Raw genomic sequence first — 24,513 nt, forward strand, 5'->3', positions numbered from 1 at the left:
CTCATACTTTGTAATATATCCTTTGTTGGCAATGACAGAGGTCAAACGTTTTCTGTAAGTCTTCACAAGGTTGCCACACACTGTTGTTGGTATGTTGGCCCATTCCTCCATGCAGATCTCCTCTAGAGCAGTGATGTTTTTGGCTTTTCGCTTGGCAACACGGACTTTCAACTCCCTCCAAAGGTTTTCTATAGGGTTGAGATCTGGAGACTGGCTAGGCCACTCCAGGACCTTGAAATGCTTCTTACGAAGCCACTCCTTCGTTGCCCTGGCGGTGTGCTTTGGATCATTGTCATGTTGAAAGACCCAGCCACGTTTCATATTCAATGCCCTTGCTGATGGAAGGAGGTTTGCACTCAAAATCTCACGATACATGGCCCCATTCATTCTTTCATGTACCCGGATCAGTCGTCCTGGCCCCTTTGCAGAGAAACAGCCCCAAAGCATGATGTTTCCACCACCATGCTTTACAGTAGGTATGGTGTTTGATGGATGCAACTCAGTATTCTTTTTCCTCCAAACACAACAAGTTGTGTTTCTACCAAACAGTTCCAGTTTGGTTTCATCAGACCATAGGACATTCTCCCAAAACTCCTCTGGATGATCCAAATGCTCTCTAGCAAACTTCAGACGGGCCCGGACATGTACTGGCTTAAGCAGTGGGACACGTCTGGCACTGCAGGATCTGAGTCCATGGTGGCGTAGTGTGTTACTTATGGTAGGCCTTGTTACATTGGTCCCAGCTCTCTGCAGTTCATTCACTAGGTCCCCCGCGTGGTTCTGGGATTTTTGCTCACCGTTCTTGTGATCATTCTGACCCCACGGGGTGGGATTTTGCGTGGAGCCCCAGATCGAGGGAGATTATCAGTGGTCTTGTATGTCTTCCATTTTCTAATTATTGCTCCCACTGTTGATTTCTTCACTCCAAGCTGGTTGGCTATTGCAGATTCAGTCTTCCCAACCTGGTGCAGGGCTACAATTTTGTTTCTGGTGTCCTTTGACAGCTTTTGGTCTTCACCATAGTGGAGTTTGGAGTCAGACTTTTTGAGGGTGTGCACAGGTGTCTTTTTATACTGATAACAAGTTTAAACAGGTGCCATTACTCCAGGTAATGAGTGGAGGAAAGAGGAGACTCTTAAAGAAGAAGTTACAGGTCTGTGAGAGCCAGAAATCTTGATTGTTTGTTTCTGACCAAATACTTATTTTCCACCATAATATGCAAAAAAAATGATAAAAAACAGACAATGTGATTTTCTGGATTTTTTTTTTCTCAGTTTGTCTCCCATAGTTGAGGTCTACCTATGATGTAAATTACAGACGCCTCTCATCTTTTTAAGTGGTGGAACTTGCACTATTGCTGACTGACTAAATACTTTTTTGCCCCACTGTATAAGGTAGTTTTGGAGGGAAAGGTCAGAACAGTTCTTGCCAGGAAACAGACTGGATCACTCTGAGGCAGAAGAGGGTTTACGGAGCTGTGTAGCCGCAGTGCAGCAGTTCCCGGAAAGAGACATTCAGAAAGCCGAATATATTGCAGTGAATGTGCAGGAGAGCAAAGCACAGGAGAGGATACCAGGGGGAGACCAGCCCCGAGCAGGCTGACTCCTTCTGAGGTGCAGAAACCGGTAGCCGGAACACCGAGGATCGTAAGGCCCTCCACGACTTACATCAGAGACCGGCAGGACAGCTGAACTCCACTTTACCTGTCCGCCTTAGTACCCAGGAGGGACGGTGACACCCTTAGAGGCTGGGGCATGCTAGAGTCCCTATAAACCGTCTCAAGTCACCAGTCATACAGGTCATGTCCTATGCTATATGGGGGACAGAGAGAGCAAGAGAACACCTGTGAGGACCTAATGTGAAGCCATAGTCAGTAAGGGACTACAACATCATGGCGCTAGAGGAAGGCTTTGATTTCCACCTGGGTAAGGGGACTCCTAACTTGCCTCCAAGCCGGCTGGACCCTGCTTGCCCTGTGATTTGGTGCTCTGGACTGTGGCTGCTGAAGTCTTCTGTAAATAAGGTAAATAGACTGCAAACCAGTGTCCTCGTTCTTCACTGCACCTCTTACCATCTTCCATCTACACACCGGGAGCCCTGGGGATATACTTCACCTGTGGGAAGTTATACCATCTAGCTGCCATAACATCACTCCAGAGGACCCATTAAAGCAGCGTCGGTCCCCACTGACTGAATACCACAGGTGGCATCACAAACATAAACTTTATTCCCTTTAAAGACCTTTCCCCTTTTACATGGGCGCCCAGGGCCACGGACCGGGTCACCACTGTGATATCCCCCTGTGAACACCGGACCCGGTACCGAGTACTCCACGGCCCTGGCAGGGCGACTCATAATGACTTTTGGGTTTTCATTGGCTGTAAGCCATAATCATCAACATTAACAGAAATAAACACTTGAAATAGATCACTCTGTTTGTAATGACTCTATACATGAGTTTCACTTTTTGTATTGAAGAACTGAAATAAATTAACTTTTTGATGATATTCTAATTTTGTGAGAAGCACCTATATTGTGTCCAGTTCTGGACACCACATTTTAAAAAAGACATGGACAAACTGAAGCAAGTTCAGGGAAGAGCGACCAGAATGGTGACCACTCTGCTAACAATTTCCTATGACTAACAGAGGATTTTGTTTAGCTTGCAAAAGAGAAGACTAAGATGAAACTTAATAACTGTCTACAAATATCAAGGGCTGTTGCACTGTAGAGGGGTCAGTTTTATTCTCATTTGCACAAGGAAAGACTAGATGCAATGGGAGGAAACTGAATGGATAGAGACACAGATTAGGTATTAGAAAGAACTTTTTAACAGTGAGGGTGATCAATGAGTGGAACAGGCTGCCACGAGAGGTGGTGAGTTCTCCTTCCATGGAGGTCTTCAAGACTGTCCAGAGGCTGGACAGACATCTTTATGAGATGGTTTAGTGAATCCTGCATTGAGCAGGTGGTTGCACCAGAAAACCCTGGAGGTCCCTTCCAACTCTACCATTCTATATTTCTATAATTCTACTAGATTGTGGCCCGATTCTAACGCATCGGGTATTCTAGAATATGCATGTCCCCGTAGTATATGAACAATGATGATTCCAGAATTCACGGCAGACTGTGCCCGTCGCTGATTGGTCGAGGCAACCTTTATGACATCATCATTGCCATGGCAACCATTATGACATCTATGTCGATACTGTGCCCGTCGCTGACATCATCGTCGCTGATTGGTCGAGGCAACCTTTATGACATCAACTTTGACATCATCATCGCCATGGCAACAACTATGACATCATCATCGCCATGGCAACCATTATGACATCATCATCACCATGGCAACCTATTATGACACCATCGCCTGGCGGCCTCGACCAATCAGCAACGGGCACAGCGACGATGATGTCATAAAGGACGTAGAAATCCCACGTTTCTGATTCAGCGACGGGCACAGTATCGACGTAGATGTCATAATGGTTGCCATGGTGATGATGATGTCAAAGTTGTTGCCATGGCGATGATGTCATAATAGTTGCCATCTTGACGGTTGCAATGGTAGCGGTTATGTCATAAAGGTTGCCATGGCGATGAAGATGTCATAATAGGTTGCCATGGTGATGATGATGTCATAATGGTTGCCATGGTGATGATGATGTCATAAAGGTTGCCATGGTGATGATGATGGCATAATGGTTGCCATGGTGATAATGATGGCATAATGGTTGCCATAGTGATGATGATGTCATAATGGTTGCGATGGCGATGATGTCATAATGGTTGCCATGGCAATGATGTCATTATGGTTGCAATTGTGATGATGTCATAATGGTTGCCATGGCGATGATGATGTCATAATGGTTGCCATGGTGATGATGATGTCATATTGGTTACATAGTAACATAGTAACATAGTTAGTAAGGCCGAAAAAAGACATTTGTCCATCCAGTTCAGCCTATATTCCATCATAATAAATACCCAGATCTACGTCCTTCTACAGAACCTAATAATTGTATGATACAATATTGTTCTGCTCCAGGAAGACATCCAGGCCTCTCTTGAACCCCTCGACTGAGTTCACCATCACCACCTCCTCAGGCAAGCAATTCCAGATTCTCACTGCCCTAACAGTAAAGAATCCTCTTCTATGTTGGTGGAAAAACCTTCTCTCCTCCAGACGCAAAGAATGCCCCCTTGTGCCCGTCACCTTCCTTGGTATAAACAGATCCTCAGCGAGATATTTGTATTGTCCCCTTATATACTTATACATGGTTATTAGATCGCCCCTCAGTCGTCTTTTTTCTAGACTAAATAATCCTAATTTCGCTAATCTATCTGGGTATTGTAGTTCTCCCATCCCCTTTATTAATTTTGTTGCCCTCCTTTGTACTCTCTCTAGTTCCATTATATCCTTCCTGAGCACCGGTGCCCAAAGCTGGACACAGTACTCCATGTGCGGTCTAACTAGGGATTTGTACAGAGGCAGTATAATGCTCTCATCATGTGTATCCAGACCTCTTTTAATGCACCCCATGATCCTGTTTGCCTTGGCAGCTGCTGCCTGGCACTGGCTGCTCCAGGTAAGTTTATCATTAACTAGGATCCCCAAGTCCTTCTCCCTGTCAGATTTACCCAGTGGTTTCCCGTTCAGTGTGTAATGGTGATATTGATTCCCTCTTCCCATGTGTATAACCTTACATTTATCATTGTTAAACCTCATCTGCCACCTTTCAGCCCAAGTTTCCAACTTATCCAGATCCATCTGTAGCAGAATACTATCTTCTCTTGTATTAACTGCTTTACATAGTTTTGTATCATCTGCAAATATCGATATTTTACTGTGTAAACCTTCTACCAGATCATTAATGAATATGTTGAAGAGAACAGGTCCCAATACCGACCCCTGCGGTACCCCACTGGTCACAGCGACCCAGTTAGAGACTATACCATTTATAACCACCCTCTGCTTTCTATCACTAAGCCAGTTACTAACCCATTTACACACATTTTCCCCCAGACCAAGCATTCTCATTTTGTGTACCAACCTCTTGTGCGGCACGGTATCAAACGCTTTGGAAAAATCGAGATATACCACGTCCAATGACTCACCGTGGTCCAGCCTATAGCTTACCTCTTCATAAAAACTGATTAGATTGGTTTGACAGGAGCGATTTCTCATAAACCCATGCTGATATGGAGTTAAACAGTTATTCTCATTGAGATAATCCAGAATAACATCCCTCAGAAACCCTTCAAATATTTTACCAACAATAGAGGTTAGACTTACTGGCCTATAATTTCCAGGTTCACTTTTAGAGCCCTTTTTGAATATTGGCACCACATTTGCTATGCGCCAGTCCTGCGGAACAGACCCTGTCGCTATAGAGTCACTAAAAATAAGAAATAATGGTTTATCTATTACATTACTTAGTTCTCTTAGTACTCGTGGGTGTATGCCATCCGGACCCGGAGATTTATCTATTTTAATCTTATTTAGCCGGTTTCGCACCTCTTCTTGGGTTAGATTGGTGACCCTTAATATAGGGTTTTCATTGTTTCTTGGGATTTCACCTAGCATTTCATTTTCCACCGTGAATACCGTGGAGAAGAAGGTGTTTAATATGTTAGCTTTTTCCTCGTCATCTACAACCATTCTTTCCTCACTATTTTTTAAGGGGCCTACATTTTCAGTTTTTATTCTTTTACATTACATTATTGCCATGGTGATGATGTATGGTGATGATGTCATAATGGTTGCCATGGCGATGGTGTCATAATAGGTTGCCATGGCGACGATGTCATAATGGCTGCATTTGATTATTGTGTCATAGTGGTTGCCATGGCGATGATGATGCCATAATGGTTGTCATGGCGATGATAATCTCACAATGGTTGCCATGGTGCTGATGATGTCATAATGGTTGCCATGTCGATGATGATGTCATAACGGTTGCCATGGTGATGATGATGTCATAATGGTTGCCATGGTGACGATGGCCTCGACCAATCAGAGACGCGGGATTTCCAGGACAGACAGACAGACAGACAGAAAGACAGACAGACAGAAAGACAGACAGACAGACGGAAAAACCCTTAGACAATTATATATATAGATGATTCTACGTTCTCATTGAGGGACTAATAAATATTGTAAAAAAATGAAATAAAAAAATGTTTTAAAGTAAATGAAAAAGTTTTAGTTTTACCATTTAAAAATTATTTAATTTGGAAAAAGGAAAAGACGCCTGTCACGCCGTTTATGGCGATAAAGGGGCAGGACGGCGTGCTGGGACCCGCACCTGTCCCTGCCACTATAAAGGGGCCCTGGCTTTCCCTTACCTCAGGGGTACCTATAATGGTTAGAAGGCCTGAGCCGCCAGCGTATCCCTGTCTCCTGTGCAGGCCCTATCAGTGGTCCCCTCTCCCCCCCAGGGAGGAGGACTGCACCAGTGTATTAATATGACAAGTAAACAGGGTATGCAGACAAGGTAACTAAAATCTCAAACTCACCAAATGCTCACACAACCACAGAGGAAACACAGAGAAGGGAAAAGAAGGAAAAAACTAGGAAGGAAAACAGGTTTAACATGCAACCAAAACAGCAGACACCAATCTCTGTAAATAAACCTCCAAGCTCCTAATACCACGCTCCTTCCCACTTCAAGCCAGGCAGCAGAACTGATCACTGACAACAGTTGTAGTCAAAGCTGAGTCTATATAGGAGAGGAGATTACAAAAACCAATTCAGCTGAGAGACCAGCTCTCAGGAACTTCAGCAACAAGGTTTAACTCCTGCCCTGCTGGCACAAGACAGCCAGGTCAGCATTCAGGAGAAGAGCTTCTGTTCATCGTGTGTGAATGAGGCCCAGAGCACTGCGGTTCTCTGGAACCTCTCTGTCGCAGTAGCCCCGTGACAATGCCATGATTATTTGTAATGACCAGTGCTATAAAACTATCTCAATATTTATCCTACACTGCCAATGATCTAAAAAAGAATATCGAAAACAACAAAAGAATTGCTCTTTATGTTCATTTTGCCTCATAAAAAATTAAACAAAAGTGATCAAAAAGTTCTATATATACCAAAACAGTGCCAATAAAAACTACAGCTCGTTGCACAAAAAACAAGCCCTCATACTATACTTTGTATACAGAAAAATTGCAGAATATGACAACCCCAAAATAAAGCATTTTAAAAATGATTCTGTTGTGCAAAAGTAGTAAAACATTAAAAAAATATATATATGCTTTGTCTATTACTGTTATTGTATTAACCTGAAGACACAAAGACGCACAGAGAGGTTAAAAATACTCTGTTGTAAAAAAAAGTCACAGTAAATAAGCAAGTGCTAGTCAAAAAATGAAAAAAATACAGGGTATTTAGTTAATCCGTTTTTTTGCAAAAAAATGTATGTTAAGCTGCTCCACCAATCGCCAAGGTATACCCATAATAGAGCAGTCCTATCTAATGTATATAATCCCTTTCTGATGTATTTAAAAACCTGATCATCTGTATAGTACCTGTATAAGCAGGGTTCAGAGAGAAAAAATATACATGTGGACATGCAGGATGGAACAGCTGCAATGCAAATGACCCACAGAGGAGTGGTGGACTCCCCAGTCTTGTAGAAACAAGAGAACAATTATAGAATCAAAAACACATGGGCTACTTGCATAGTGAACAAGTCTGTAGGAACCTGTTCACACCACCAAAGAACTTGAAGACACAAAAACACAGAGAGGTCAAAAATACAAAAAAAAGTCACAGTAAATAAGCAAGTGCTAGTCAAAAAATGAAAAAAATACAGGGTATTTAGTATTGTATTAACCTGTAGAATAAAATTACCGTGTTAACATATTACATGGTGAGTGCTGTAAAAACTTTAAAAAAATCAATTCCAGATGCAGGGGGGAGGGGGGTTTAATCCATACTTCTAAAAAGTGGAACCAGTGAAATCTACAGCTTGTCTCAAACAGAATTTTCTATGGTAATAAAAAAAAGTTCTCAGTCTATTGTGAACAAATGACCATTCTCAAAAAAGGGTTTTTTTTGTGGCACAACAGTACTAGAAATTAAAAAAAAAGCTATATACCGTGTATACTCGAGTATAAACCAAGATTTTCAGCCCATTTTTTTTTAGGCTGAAAGTGCCCCTCTCGGCTTATACTCGAGTCACCCACACGGTCTGTCTCCCGTCACCCCCACCAGTCTGTCTCCCCTCTCCCCCTGTCCGTCTCTCTGTCACATCATACTTGTTATGATTAGGTAATTCAGAACCACAATGGACCTTGAAGTTCAGAGCACACAAAGTGACCTGACAATAACCAAAAGACATAGGACAAGCTCTGAGACGTGGGAACTCTGCTGACCGCAATCCCTAATCCTATCCAACCACACTAGAGGCAGCCGTGGATTGCGCCTAACGCTCCCTATGCAACTCGGCACAGCCTGAGAAACTAGCTAGGCCTAAGATAGAAAAATAAGCCTACCTTGCCTCAGAGAAATACCCCAAAGGAAAAGGCAGCCCCCCACATATAATGACTGTGAGTAGAGATGAAAATACAAACGCAGAGATGAAATAGATTTAGCAAAGTGAGGCCCAACTTACTGAACAGACCGAAGATAGGAAAGATAACTTTGCGGTCAACACAAAACCCTACAAACAACCACGCAGAGGGGCAAAAAGACCCTCTGCACCGACTAACGGTACGGAGGTGCTCCCTCTGCGTCCCAGAGCTTCCAGCAAGCAAGAAAAACCAATGAAGCAAGCTGGACAGAAAAAATAGCAAAACAAAAATAACACAAGCAAAACTTAACTTTTGCAGAGCAGACGGCCACAGGAACAATCCAGGAGGAAGCAAGACCAATACTAGAACATTGACTGGAGGCCAGGAGCAAAGCACTAGGTGGAGTTAAATAGAGCAGCACCTAACGACTTCACCACATCACCTGAGGAAGGAAACTCAGAAGCCGCAGTACCACTCGTGACCACACGAGGGAGCTCTGCCACAGAATTCACAACAGTACCCCCCCCCCCCTTGAGGAGGGGTCACCGAACCCTCACCAGAGCCCCCAGGCCGACCAGGATGAGCCACATGAAAGGCACGAACAAGATCGGCAGCATGGACATCAGAGGCAAAGACCCAGGAATTATCTTCCTGACCATAACCCTTCCACTTAACCAGATACTGGAGTTTCCGTCTCGAAACACAAGAATCCAAAATCTTCTCACAATATACTCCGCAACAATGACCTATGGAATAAGTTATGGATGGAAAAAGAATCTGGAAGGGTCAAACGAAAAGACACAGGATTAAGAACCTCAGAAATCCTATACGGACCAATGAAACGAGGCTTAAACTTAGGAGAGGAAACCTTCATAGGAATATGACGAGATGACAACCAAACCAAATCCCCAACACGAAGTCGGGGACCCACACAGCGTCTGCGATTAGCGAAACGTTGAGCCTTCTCCTGGGACAAGGTCAAATTGTCCACTACATGAGTCCAAATCTGCTGTAACCTGTCCACCACCGTATCCACACCAGGACAGTCCGAAGACTCAACCTGCCCTGAAGAGAAACGAGGATGGAACCCAGAGTTGCAGAAAAACGGCAAAACCAAGGTAGCCGAGCTGGCCCGATTATTAAGGGCGAACTCAGCCAAAGGCAAGAAGGACACCCAATCATCCTGATCAGCAGAAACAAAGCATCTCAGATATGTTTCCAAGGTCTGATTGGTTCGTTCGGTCTGGCCATTAGTCTGAGGATGGAAAGCCGAGGAAAAAGACAAATCAATGCCCATCCTAGCACAAAAAGCTCGCCAAAACCTCGAAACAAACTGGGAACCTCTGTCAGAAACGATGTTCTCTGGAATGCCATGTAAACGAACCACATGCTGGAAGAACAATGGCACCAAATCAGAGGAGGAAGGTAATTTAGACAAGGGTACCAAATGGATCATCTTAGAGAAGCGATCACAAACCACCCAAATGACCGACATTTTTTGAGAGACGGGGAGATCCGAAATAAAATCCATAGAGATATGTGTCCAAGGCCTCTTTGGGACCGGCAAGGGCAAAAGCAACCCACTGGCACGAGAACAGCAGGGCTTAGCCTGAGCACAAATCCCACAGGACTGCACAAAAGAACGCACATCCCGTGACAGAGACGGCCACCAAAAGGATCTAGCCACTAAATCTCTGGTACCAAAGATTCCAGAATGACCAGCCAACACCGAACAATGAACCTCAGAGATAACCTTATTCGTCCACCTATCAGGGGCAAACAGTTTCTCCGCTGGGCAACGATCAGGTTTATTAGCCTGAAATTTTTGCAGCACCCGCCGCAAATCAGGGGAGATGGCAGACAAAATTACTCCCTCTTTGAGAATACCCGCCGGCTCAGACAAACCCGGAGAGTCGGGCACAAAACTCCTAGACAGGGCATCCGCCTTCACATTTTTAGAGCCCGGAAGGTACGAAACCACAAAGTCAAAATGGGAGAAAAACAGCGACCAACGAGCCTGTCTAGGATTCAACCATTTGGCAGACTCGAGATAAGTCAAGTTCTTGTGATCAGTCAAGACCACCACACGATGCTTAGCGCCTTCAAGCCAATGACGCCACTCCGCGAATGCCCACTTCATGGCCAGCAACTCTCGATTGCCAACATCATAATTTCGCTCAGCAGGCGAAAACTTCCTGGAAAAGAAGGCGCATGGTTTCATCACCGAGCAATCAGAACTTCTCTGCGACAAAACATCCCCCGCTCCAATTTCAGAAGCATCAACCTCGACCTGGAACGGAAGCGAAACATCTGGTTGACACAACACAGGGGCAGAAGAAAAACGACGCTTTAACTCTTGAAAAGCTTCCACAGCAGCAGAAGACCAATCGACCACATCAGCACCCTTCTTGGTCAAATCGGTCAATGGTTTAGCAATACTAGAAAAATTACAGATGAAGCGACGATAAAAATTAGCAAAGCCCAGGAACTTTTGCAGACTCTTCAGAGATGTCGGCTGAGTCCAATCATAGATGGCCTGGACCTTAACAGGGTCCATCTCGATAGTAGAAGGGGAAAAAATGAACCCCAAAATGAAACCTTCTGAACACCAAAGAGACACTTTGATCCCTTCACAAACAAAGAATTAGCACGCAGGACCTGGAACACCATTCTGACCTGCTTCACATGAGACTCCCAATCATCCGAGAAGACCAAAATATCATCCAAGTATACAATCAGGAATTTATCCAGGTACTCTCGGAAGATGTCATGCATAAAGGACGGAAACACCGATGGAGCATTGGCAAGTCCGAAAGGCATAACTAGGTACTCAAAATGGCCCTCGGGCGTATTAAATGCAGTTTTCCATTCATTGCCTCGCTTAATACGCACAAGATTATACGCACCACGAAGATCTATCTTGGTGAACCAACTAGCCCCCTTGATCCGAGCAAACAAATCAGACAGCAGCGGCAAGGGGTACTGAAATTTGACCGTGATTTTATTTAGAAGGCGGTAATCTATACAAGGTCTCAGCGAACCATCCTTCTTGGCCACAAAAAAGAACCCCGCTCCCAATGGCGATGATGACGGGCGAATATGACCCTTCTCCAAGGACTCCTTCACGTAACTCCGCATAGCGGCGTGCTCAGGTACAGATAAATTAAACAGTCGACCTTTAGGAAACTTACTACCAGGAATCAAATCGATAGCACAATCACAATCCCTATGCGGAGGTAGGGCATTGGACTTGGGCTCATCAAATACATCCCGGTCATCAGACAAGAACTCTGGGACCTCAGAAGGGGTGGATGACGAAATAGACAGAAATGGGACATCACCATGTACCCCCTGACAACCCCAGCTGGACACAGACATTGATTTCCAATCTAATACTGGGTTATGGACTTGCAGCCATGGCAACCCCAACACGACCACATCATGCAGATTATGCAACACCAGAAAGCGAATATCCTCCCGGTGCGCAGGAGCCATGCACATGGTCAGTTGGGTCCAGTACTGAGGCTTATTCTTGGCCAAAGGCGTAGCATCAATTCCTCTCAATGGAATAGGACACTGCAAGGGCTCCAAGAAAAACCCACAACGCCTAGCATACTCCAAGTCCATCAAATTCAAGGCAGCGCCTGAATCCACAAATGCCATGACAGAATAAGATGACAAAGAGCAGATCAAAGTAACGGACAAAAGAAATTTTGACTGTACCGTACCAATGGTGGCAGACCTAGCGAACCGCTTAGTGCACTTAGGACAATCGGAGATAGCATGAGTGGAATCACCACAGTAGAAACACAGCCCATTCAGACGTCTGTGTTCTTGCCGTTCAACTCTGGTCAAAGTCCTATCGCACTGCATAGGCTCAGGTTTATGCTTGGATAATACCGCCAAATGGTGCACAGATTTATGCTCACGCAAGCGTCGACCGATCTGAATGGCCAAAGACATAGACTCATTCAGACCAGCAGGCATGGGAAATCCCACCATGACATCCTTAAGGGCTTCAGAGAGACCCTTTCTGAAAATAGCTGCCAGCGCACCTTCATTCCATTGAGTGAGCACGGACCACTTTCTAAACCTCTGACAATAAATCTCTATCTCATCCTGACCCTGACACAGAGCCAGCAAATTTTTCTCTGCCTGATCCACCGAATTAGGTTCATCGTACAGCAATCCGAGCGCCAGGAAAAACGCATCAACATTACATAATGCAAGATCTCCTGGCGCAAGGGAAAATGCCCAGTCTTGAGGGTCGCCACGTAATAAAGAAATAATGATCCTAACTTGTTGAACTGGGTCACCAGAGGAGCGAGGTTTCAAAGCCAGAAACAGTTTACAATTATTTTTGAAACTCAGAAATTTTGCTCTATCTCCAGAAAACAAATCAGGAATAGGAATTCTTGGTTCTAACATAGAATTCTGAACCACAAAGTCTTGAATATTTTGTACTCTTGCAGTGAGATGATCCACACATGAAGACAGACCTTTAATGTCCATCACTACACCTGTGTCCTGAACCACCCAAATGTCTAGGGGAAAAAAAAGGCAAAACACAGTGCAAAGAAAAAAAAATGGTCTCAGAACTTCTTTTTTCCCTCTATTGAGAAGCATTAGTACTTTGGGCCTCCAGTACTGTTATGATTAGGTAATTCAGAACCACAATGGACCTTGAAGTTCAGAGCACACAAAGTGACCTGACAATAACCAAAAGACATAGGACAAGCTCTGAGACGTGGGAACTCTGCTGACCGCAATCCCTAATCCTATCCAACCACACTAGAGGCAGCCGTGGATTGCGCCTAACGCTCCCTATGCAACTCGGCACAGCCTGAGAAACTAGCTAGGCCTAAGATAGAAAAATAAGCCTACCTTGCCTCAGAGAAATACCCCAAAGGAAAAGGCAGCCCCCCACATATAATGACTGTGAGTAGAGATGAAAATACAAACGCAGAGATGAAATAGATTTAGCAAAGTGAGGCCCAACTTACTGAACAGACCGAAGATAGGAAAGATAACTTTGCGGTCAACACAAAACCCTACAAACAACCACGCAGAGGGGCAAAAAGACCCTCCGCACCGACTAACGGTACGGAGGTGCTCCCTCTGCGTCCCAGAGCTTCCAGCAAGCAAGAAAAACCAATGAAGCAAGCTGGACAGAAAAAATAGCAAAACAAAAATAACACAAGCAAAACTTAACTTTTGCAGAGCAGACGGCCACAGGAACGATCCAGGAGGAAGCAAGACCAATACTAGAACATTGACTGGAGGCCAGGAGCAAAGCACTAGGTGGAGTTAAATAGAGCAGCACCTAACGACTTCACCACATCACCTGAGGAAGGAAACTCAGAAGCCGCAGTACCACTCGTGACCACAGGAGGGAGCTCTGCCACAGAATTCACAACACATACTCACCTGCTCCCAGCGCGGTCTCTGCACTTCCCTGCTTCTCCGATGGTCTCCGGGCACCGGCAGCTCTTCCTGTGTTCAGCAGTCACATGGTACCGCTCATTAAGGTAATGAATAAGGACGCGACTCCACTCCTATAGGGGTGGAGCGCATATTCATTACTTAGATGAGCGGTACCAGGGACCGCTGAACACAGGAACAAGCTGTCGGCGCCGGAGAGACCATCGCATCAGAGAAGCAGGGACATGCAGACCGCGCCAGGAGGGTGAGTATGATGGGGGAGGGTGAGCATTGTGATATTCACCTGTCCCCGTTCCACTGCCGGGCTCCATCTTCCGCGTCCTCCGGCTGTGACATTGAGGTCAGAGGGTGCGATGACGTGGTTAGTGCATGCCTAAATAGTCACTGCAGAGACCCGGAAGACACAGCGGCTCGTGGTGGTAGAACGGGGACAGGTGAATATCGCAAGTGCTGGTGTCCCCGCCTGCTCAGGACAAGAGGTGAGTATGTCATTTTTTTATTTTTAAATAGCAGCAGCATATGGGGCAAATCTTTCTATGGAGCATATTATGGGGCCAAAATCAACCTTTATGGAGCATTGTATGGGGCAAATGTTTCTATGGAGCATTTTATGGGGCTATAATCAACCTTTGTGAAGCATTATATGGGGCAAATGTTTCTATGGAGCATCTTATGGGGCCATAATCAACCTTTATGCAGCATTATATGGGGCATAATATTCTATGGAGCATCTTATAGGGCAATAATCAACCTTTATGCAGCATTATATGGGGCAAATGTTTCTATGGAGCATCTTATAGGGCCATAATCAACCTTTGTGCAGCATTATATGGGGCAAATGTTTCTATGGAGCATCTAATGGGGCCATAATCAACCTTTGTGCAGCATTATATGGGGCATAATATTCTATGGAGCATCTTATAGGGCCATAATCAACCATTATGCAGCATTATATGAGGCAAATGTTTCTATGGAGCATCTTATGGGGCCATAATCAACCTTTGTGCAACATTAAATGGGGCATATTTTTGTATGGAGCATAATATGGGGCCCATCACGAACTGTATGGAGCATTATATGGGATGCATTTTGTATGGAGCATTATATGGGGCGTATTTTGTATAGAGCAACTTATGGGGCTCCTGATTCAATATGGATATTCAAAAACACTTAACCTACTGATGTCTCAATTAATTTTACTTTTATTGGTATCTATTTTTGTTTTTGGAATTTACCAGTAGCTGCTGCACCCTAGGCTTATAATCAAGTCATTAAGTTTTCCCAGTTTTTTGTGGCAAAATTGGGGGTCTTGGCTTATTCTCGGGTCGGCTTATGCTCGAGTATATACGGTAAATGTATTTTTATTTTAAGCACCACTTCAGTGGCTTTTTTTTCAGATCTGGAGTGACTCTTTATATGTAAGTCCCCTGCCCCAGTCATATACTCCCCCTCTGGTGTCTTCATCGTTTTTCGGCACCGCTTCAGTCCCCCAGTGTCATTTTGTGAGCGCAGCTTCTGACTGGCCAGAAGGCAGAAACTACATCACAAGCTGTCAATGCAATTCTATGAGAGCCAGAATGAGGCTAGAACAAGGCTCTCATATACATGAATAGAAAAGTGACCTCTGTGCCGCTCCATGAAACACTGGAACTGCTGGCAGGTCACTTTTCACCGGAGACCGATGGGAGCAATGCTGGAAAACGATAAAGTGGAAGGTGATTATAAGGCAGGGGAATTACATTTAAAGCACCACTCAAGCGGTGCAATAAAAAATACTCTGGAAGGGCGCTTTAACCCCTTAGTGACGGAGCCAATTTGCAGCTTAATGACCAGGCCAATTTTTACAATTCTGACCACTGTCACTTTATAAGGTTATAACTCTGGAACGCTTTAATGGATCCCACTGATTCTGAGAATGTTTTTTTCATGACATATTGTACTTCATGGTAGTGGTAACATTTCTTTGATATTACTTGTGTTTATTTATGAAAAGATGGAAATATGATGAAAAATGTTAAAATTTTTCAATTTTCAAACTTTGAATTTTTATGCCCTTAAATCAGAGATATATGTCACACAAAATAGCTAATAAATAACATTTCCCACATGTCTACTTTACATCAGCTCAATTTTGGAAACAAAATTTTGTTTTGTTAGGAAGTTATAAGGGTTAAAAGTTGACCAGCAATTTCTAATTTTTACAACAAAATTTAGAAAACCATTTTTTTAGGGACCATTTCATATTTAAAGTCACTTTGAGCGGTGTACATGACAGAAAATACCCAAAAGTGACACCATTCTAAAAACTGCACCCCTCAAGGTACTCAAAACCACATTTAAGAAGTTTATTAACCCTTCAGGTGCTTCACAGGAATTTTTGGAATGTGGAAGGAAAAAATAAACATTTACGTTTCTTTCTTTATAATATTCTCTAATATTTTTAACTTTCTCCAGGGTAACAGGAAAAAATGGACCATACAATTTGTTGTGCAATTTCTCCTGAGCATGCCAATACCCCATATGTGGAAGAAATCTACTATTTGGGCACAGGGCAGGGTTCAGAAGAGAAGGAGCGTCATTTCACTTTTTGAATGTAAAATTTGCTGGCATAACTAGTGGGCGCCATGTCATGTTTGGAGAGCCCCTGATGTGTCTAAACAGTAGAAACCCTACCAAGTGACACCATTTTGGAAACTAGACCCCTTAGAGAATTTATCTAGATGAATTTTGAGCACCTTGAGCCCACAAGTGCTTCACAGAAGTTTATAACGTTAAGCTGTGAAAATAAAAAAAATCACATATTTCCCAGATAAATGTTTTTTAGCTCCAAATTTAGCATTTTTATAATGGTAACAGGGAAATTGCAATTTCTCCTGAGTGCACAGATACCCAATATGTGGAGGAAAACTACTGTTTTGGTCCATGGCAGGGCTTGGAAGGAAAGAGTGCCATTTGACTTTTTGAATGTAAAATTTGCTGGAATAATTAGCGGTTGTCATGTTGCATTTGGAGAGCCCCTGATGTGCCTAAACAGTAGAAACCCCAAACAAGTGACACCATTTTGGAAACTAGACCCCTTAGGGAACTTATCTAGATGTGTATTGGGCAACTTGAACCTTAAGGTGCCTCACAGAAGTTTATAACGTAGAGCTGTGGTAATAAAAAAATCACATTTTTCCCCAAAAATATTTTTTACCTACAAATTTTGCATTTTGACAACAGCAAAAGGAGAAAATGGACCCCAAAGTTTGTTGTGTGGTTTCTCCTGAGGTCACTGATGCACCATATGTGGTCAAAAACTACTTTTGAGGCACAGTGCAAAGCTCAGAAGGAAAGTAGCACCATATTAAAGTGCAGATTTTACTGCACTTGTTTGAGGGTGCCATGTTACATTGGCAGAACCCCTGAGGTGCCAGAACAGCGGAACCCCCCATAAGTGACCCTATTTTACCAATTAAACCTCTCAATGAATTAATCTAGGGGTGCACTGATTATATTGACACCACAGGTGTGTCACAGACTATTATACCGTTGGGCAGTGAAGAAAAAGTAATTTACATTTTTAACACCAAGACTGTGTGTTAGCCCCAAGATTTACATTTTCACTCTGGGAAATGGATAAAAATGGCACCAAAATTTGTCTCACAATTTCTGCTGAATGTAGAAATACCTCATATGTGGATGCACAGGACTACTTTGCCATATGGAGTGACTCGAGAGGGACAGAACGCTATTTGCCTCCTGGAGAGCAGATTTTCCTAGACTGATTTGCGGATTCCATATAAAGAGCCCATAAGTGCTAGAAAGTAGTGACAATTTTGACTCCATGGGTGTTTTCCAGAAACAGGCAGCAGTGGATGTTGTTGAGTGAAGATTGCAAACTGCCATTGCAGTCAGCATTACATTATGCCTAGCCCATGCTTCTGGAGACACGCATCTGTAAATTAGGCGGGCTCTCATCACTACAGAATTGCTAAACATGTGGGTGCTAAATGTGGTATAGGAACACTGGGGCACAGAATTTGCTGAATTTCTTTTGGAGGACAAGGAGCCATTTCACTTTTCCAGAGCCTTTGTGCTACCAGTAACGTGGAAGCCTCCTATATTTCCATTAACAGATGACATACCTGAGTGGGGGCTTGGTTTTTTTGTGGATTGAGTTGAAGCTTTTATTGGGAACATTTTACATAACATTTGGGATCACATCTATCCGGCGCTCTACGCTGAGCACTTACTTTGGGGTTTCCATCTCAATCTCTGAGTGACGTGATTCAGATGAAACCCCTGAGGGATCCATTCACTATAATGAGGCAGCAGATTTATTCTGTAAAAACCAGCAACTCAGGAATTGCTTTTTGTTTTTAGACTGTTCCGCGTGTGGTAAAATTGGTAAGACAGCTTTATTCTTCGGGTCAGTGTGATTACAACGATACCTCATTTATATTTTTTTTCTGTTTTGGCGCTTTTACATAATAAAAACTATTTTATAGAAAAAATACATTGCATCGTTTATTCTCAGAGCCATAACTTTTTTATTTTTCTGCTGATGGAGCTGTATGGCAGCATTTTTTTGCGGGACAAGATTACCTTTTTAGCGGTATTATTTTTATTTACATACGTCTTTTTGATCACATTTTATTGCACTTTATGTTCGGCGGTATGATGATAAAGCATTGTTTTTTTGCCTCGATTTTTTTTACGGTGTTCACTGAAGGGGTTAACTAGTGGGACAGTTTTATAGAGCGGGTTGTTACGGAAGCGGCGATACCAAATATATGTACTTTTATTGTTTTTCTTTTAATTTACACAAATAATTGATTTTATTGGTAAAATAGTTATTTCTTTTTTTTTTATTTAGGGATTTTAAAAAATATATTTTTATACTTTCTAATTTTAAAAAAAAATTTTTTTTACATTGTTCCAGTAAAAATACAGCGAAAAAAACACAAAAATTGAGCTTGCTTTGAGTTGGTATACATGCAACATATAAACACATGTTTGCATTGGCCATAAAACATACAAAATCTACAAGAAACAAAATGAGCAAAAACCCTACTATAACTACCGTATATACTCGAGTATAAGCCGAGATTTTCAGCCCAAATTTTTGGGCTGAAAGTGCCCCTCTCGGCTTATACTCGAGTCAAGGTGGGTGGCAGGATCGGCGGGTGAGGGGATGAGGGCGCTGAGGCATACTTACCTGCTTCCAGCGATCCTGACGCTCCCCGCCTGTCCCACGGTCTTCGGTGCTGCAGTTCTTCCTCTATCAGCGGTCACGTGGGACCGCTCATTAGAGAAATGAATAAGCGGCTCCACCTCCCATAGGGGTGGAGCCGCCTATTCATTTCTCTAATCAGCGGTAACGGTGACCGCTCATAGAGGAAGAGGCTGCGACACAGAAGACAGCTGTCCGGGAGAAGGAGCCGGACGCCAGGACCAGGTAAGTATCGCATAGTCCCCTGTCCCCGTTCCAGCCGCTGTGCAGGTCAGAGGGCGCGATGACGCATATAGTGTGCGCAGTGCCCTCTGCCTGATCAGTCAGAGCAGAGAGACACCGGGACCGGACGCTGGGAGCTGCAAGCAAGAGAGTTGAGTATGTGTTTTGTTTTGTTTTTTTACTGCAGCAGCAGCGACAATGGCAGAGATTTCTATGGGGCAATATGAACGGTGCAAGAGCACTATATGGGGCAGAGCTATAGGGCAATAATGAACGGTGCAGAGCACTATATGGGGCAGAGCTATAGGGCAATAATGAATGGTGCAAAGCACTATATGGGGCACAGCTATAGGGCAATAATGAACGGTGCAGAGCACTATATGGGGCACAGCTATAGGGCAATAATGAACGGTGCAGAGCACTATATGGGGCACAGCTATAGGGCAATAATGAACGGCGCAGAGCACTATATGGGGCACAGCTATAGGGCAATAATGAACGGTGCAGAGCACTATATGGGGCAGAGCTATAGGGCAATAATGAATGGTGCAAGAGCACTATATGGGGCAGAGCTATAGGGCAATAATGAACGGTGCAAGAGCACTATATGGGGCAGAGCTATAGGGCAATAATGAACGGTGCAGAGCACTATATGGGGCACAGCTATAGGGCAATAATGAACGGTGCAGAGCACTATATGGGGCACAGCTATAGGGCAATAATGAACGGTGCAGAGCACTATATGGGGCACAGCTATAGGGCAATAATGAACGGCGCAGAGCACTATATGGGGCACAGCTATAGGGCAATAATGAACGGTGCAAGAGCACTATATGGGGCAGAGCTATAGGGCAATAATGAATGGTGCAAGAGCACTATATGGGGCACAGCTATAGGGCAATAATGAATGGTGCAAGAGCTGTTGTGAATTCTGTGGCAGAGCTCCCTCCTGTGGTCACAAGTGGTACTTCGGCTGATTCTGTGAGCTTTCATTGGTGGAGGAAAGTGGTACTGCGGCTTCTGAGTTTCCTTCCTCAGGTGATGTGGTGAAGTCGTTAGGTGCTGCTCTATTTAACTCCACCTAGTGCTTTGATCCTGGCCTCCAGTCAATGTTCTAGTATTGGACCTGTTTCCTCCTGGATCGTTCCTGTGGCCTGCTGCTCTGCATAGCTAAGTTCCGCTTTGCTATTTTGTTTGCTGTTTTTTCTGTCCAGCTTGTCTATTTGTTTTTTCCTGCTTGCTGGAAGCTCTGGGACGCAGAGGGTGTACCTCCATTCCGTTAGTTCGGTACGGAGGGTCTTTTTGCCCCCTTTGCGTGGTTTTTGTAGGGTTTTGTGTTGACCGCAAAGTTACCTTTCCTATCTTCGCTCTGTTCAGAAAGTCGGGCCTCACTTTGCTAAATCTATTTCATCTCTACGTTTGTCTTTTCATCTTAACTCACAGTCATTATATGTGGGGGCTGCCTTTTCCTTTGGGCTAGTTCTCTGAGGCAAGGTAGGCTTATTTTCTATCTTTAGGCTAGCTAGTTTCTCAGGCTGTGCCGAGTTGCATAGGGAGCGTTAGGCGCAATCCACGGCTGCCTCTAGTGTGGTTGGAGAGGATTAGGGATTGCGGTCAGCAGAGTTCCCACGTCTCAGAGCTCGTTCTATGTTTTTGGGTTATTGTCAGGTCACTGTATGTGCTCTGACCTCTATGTCCATTGTGGTACTGAATTACCTTATCATAACAGTACTGGAGGCCCAAAGTACTAATGATTCTCAATAGAGGGAAAAAAGAAGTTCTGAGACCATTTTTTTTCTCTGCACTGTGTTTTGCCTTTTTTTCCCCCTAGACATTTGGGTGGTTCAGGACACAGGTGTAGCGATGGACATTAAAGGTCTGTCTTCATGTGTGGATCAGCTCACGGCAAGAGTACAAAATATTCAAGACTTTGTGGTTCAGAATTCTATGTTAGAACCGAGAATTCCTATTCCTGATTTGTTTTTTGGAGATAGAACTAAATTTCTGAGTTTCAAAAATAATTGTAAACTATTTCTGGCTTTGAAACCTCGCTCCTCTGGTGACCCAGTTCAACAAGTTAGGATCATTATTTCTTTTTTACGTGGCGACCCTCAGGACTGGGCATTTTCTCTTGCGTCAGGAGATCCTGCATTAAGTAATATCGATGCGTTTTTCCTGGCGCTCGGATTGCTGTACGATGAACCTAAATCAGTGGATCAGGCAGAGAAAAATTTACTGGCTCTGTGTCAGGGTCAGGATGAGATAGAGGTATATTGTCAGAAATTTAGAAAGTGGTCCGTACTCACTCAATGGAATGAAGGTGCGCTCGCAGCTATTTTCAGAAAAGGTCTCTCTGAAGCCCTTAAGGATGTCATGGTGGGATTTCCTATGCCTGCTGGTCTGAATGAGTCTATGTCTTTGGCCATTCAGATCGGTCGACGCTTGCGTGAGCGTAAATCTGTGCACCATTTGGCGGTATTACCTGAGCTTAAACCTGAGCCTATGCAGTGCGATAGGACTTTGACCAGAGTTGAACGGCAAGAACACAGACGTCTGAATGGGCTGTGTTTCTACTGTGGTGATTCCACTCATGCTATCTCTGATTGTCCTAAGCGCACTAAGCGGTTCGCTAGGTCTGCCACCATTGGTACGGTACAGTCAAAATTTCTTCTGTCCGTTACCTTGATCTGCTCTTTGTCATCGTATTCTGTCATGGCATTTGTGGATTCAGGCACTGCCCTGAATTTGATGGACTTGGAGTATGCTAGGCGTTGTGGGTTTTTCTTGGAGCCCTTGCAGTGTCCTATTCCATTGAGAGGAATTGATGCTACGCCTTTGGCCAAGAATAAGCCTCAGTACTGGACCCAGCTGACCATGTGCATGGCTCCTGCACATCAGGAGGTTATTCGCTTTCTGGTGTTGCATAATCTGCATGATGTGGTCGTGTTGGGGTTGCCATGGCTACAAGTCCATAATCCAGTATTAGATTGGAAATCCATGTCTGTGTCCAGCTGGGGTTGTCAGGGGGTACATGGTGATGTCCCATTTCTGACTATTTCGTTATCCACCCCTTTTTGAGGTTCCAGAGTTCTTGTCTGATTACCGGGATGTATTTGATGAGCCCAAGTTCGATACCCTACCTCCGCATAGGGATTGTGATTGTGCTATCGATTTGATTCCTGGTAGTAAATTCCTAAAAGGTCGACTGTTTAATTTATCTGTGCCTGAGCACGCCGCTATGTGGAGTTATGTGAAGGAGTCCATGGAGAAGGGGCATATTCGCCCGTCATCGTCGCCTTTAGGAGCAGGGTTCTTTTGTGTAGCCAAGAAGGATGGTTCACTGAGACCTTGCATAGATTACCACCTTCTAAATAACATCACGGTTAAATTTCAGTACCCCTTGCCGTTGTTATCTGATTTGTTTGCTCGGATTACGGGGGCTAGTTGGTTCACCAAGATAGATCTTCGTGGTGCGTATAATATTGTGCGTATTAAGCGAGGCGATGAATGGAAAACTGCATTTAATACGCCCGAGGGCCATTTTGAGTATCTAGTAATGCCATTCGGACTTGCCAATGCTCCATCGGTGTTTCAGTCCTTTATGCATGACATCTTCCGAGAGTACCTGGATAAATTCCTGATTGTGTACTTGGATGACATTTTGATCTTCTCGGATGATTGGGAGTCTCATGTGAAGCATGTCAGAACGGTGTTTCAGGTCCTGCGTGCTAATTCTTTGTTTGTGAAGGGATCAAAGTGTCTCTTTGGTGTTCAGAAGGTTTCATTTTTGGGGTTCATCTTTTCCCCTTCTACTATCGAGATGGACCCTGTTAAGGTCCAAGCCATCCATGATTGGACTCAGCCGACATCTCTGAAAAGTCTGCAAAAGTTCCTGGGCTTTGCTAATTTTTATCGTCGCTTCATCTGCAATTTTTCTAGTATTGCTAAACCATTGACCGATTTGACCAAGAAGGGTGCTGATGTGGTCAATTGGTCTTCTGCTGCTGTGGAAGCTTTTCAAGAGTTGAAGCGTCGTTTTTCTTCTGCCCCTGTGTTGTGTCAACCAGATGTTTCGCTTCCGTTCCAGGTCGAGGTTGATGCTTCTGAGATTGGAGCAGGGGCTGTTTTGTCGCAGAGAAGTTCTGATTGCTCGGTGATGAAACCATGCACCTTCTTTTCCAGGAAGTTTTCGCCTGCTGAGCGAAATTATGATGTGGGCAATCGAGAGTTGCTGGCCATGAAGTGGGCATTCGAGGAGTGGCGTCATTGGCTTGAAGGAGCTAAGCATCGCGTGGTGGTCTTGACTGATCATAAGAACTTGACTTATCTCGAGTCTGCCAAGCGGTTGAATCCTAGACAGGCTCGTTGGTCGCTGTTTTTTGCCCGTTTTGACTTTGTGATTTCGTACCTTCCGGGCTCTAAAAATGTGAAGGCGGATGCTCTGTCTAGGAGTTTTGTGCCCGACTCTCCGGGTTTATCTGAGCCGGCGGGTATTCTCAAAGAGGGAGTAATTGTGTCTGCCATCTCCCCTGATATGCGGCGGGTGCTGCAAAAATTTCAGGCTAATAAACCTGATCGTTGCCCAGCGGAGAAACTGTTTGTCCCTGATAGGTGGACGAATAAAGTTATCTCTGAGGTTCATTGTTCGGTGTTGGCTGGTCATCCTGGAATCTTTGGTACCAGAGAGTTAGTGGCTAGATCCTTTTGGTGGCCATCTCTGTCGCGGGATGTGCGTACTTTTGTGCAGTCCTGTGGGATTTGTGCTCGGGCTAAGCCCTGCTGTTCTCGTGCCAGTGGGTTGCTTTTGCCCTTTCCGGTCCCGAAGAGGCCTTGGACACATATCTCTATGGATTTTATTTCAGATCTTCCCGCCTCTCAAAAGATGTCAGTCATTTGGGTGGTCTGTGATCGCTTCTCTAAGATGGTCCATTTGGTACCCTTGTCTAAATTACCTTCCTCCTCTGATTTGGTGCCATTGTTCTTCCAGCATGTGGTTCGTTTACATGGCATTCCAGAGAATATCGTTTCTGACAGAGGTTCCCAGTTTGTTTCGAGGTTTTTGCGAGCCTTTTGTGGTAGGATGGGCATTGACTTGTCTTTTTCCTCGGCTTTCCATCCTC

Source organism: Ranitomeya imitator, chromosome 5, assembly GCF_032444005.1.
Source record: "Ranitomeya imitator isolate aRanImi1 chromosome 5, aRanImi1.pri, whole genome shotgun sequence".
In the NCBI taxonomy this organism is placed as follows: Eukaryota; Metazoa; Chordata; class Amphibia; order Anura; family Dendrobatidae; genus Ranitomeya; species Ranitomeya imitator.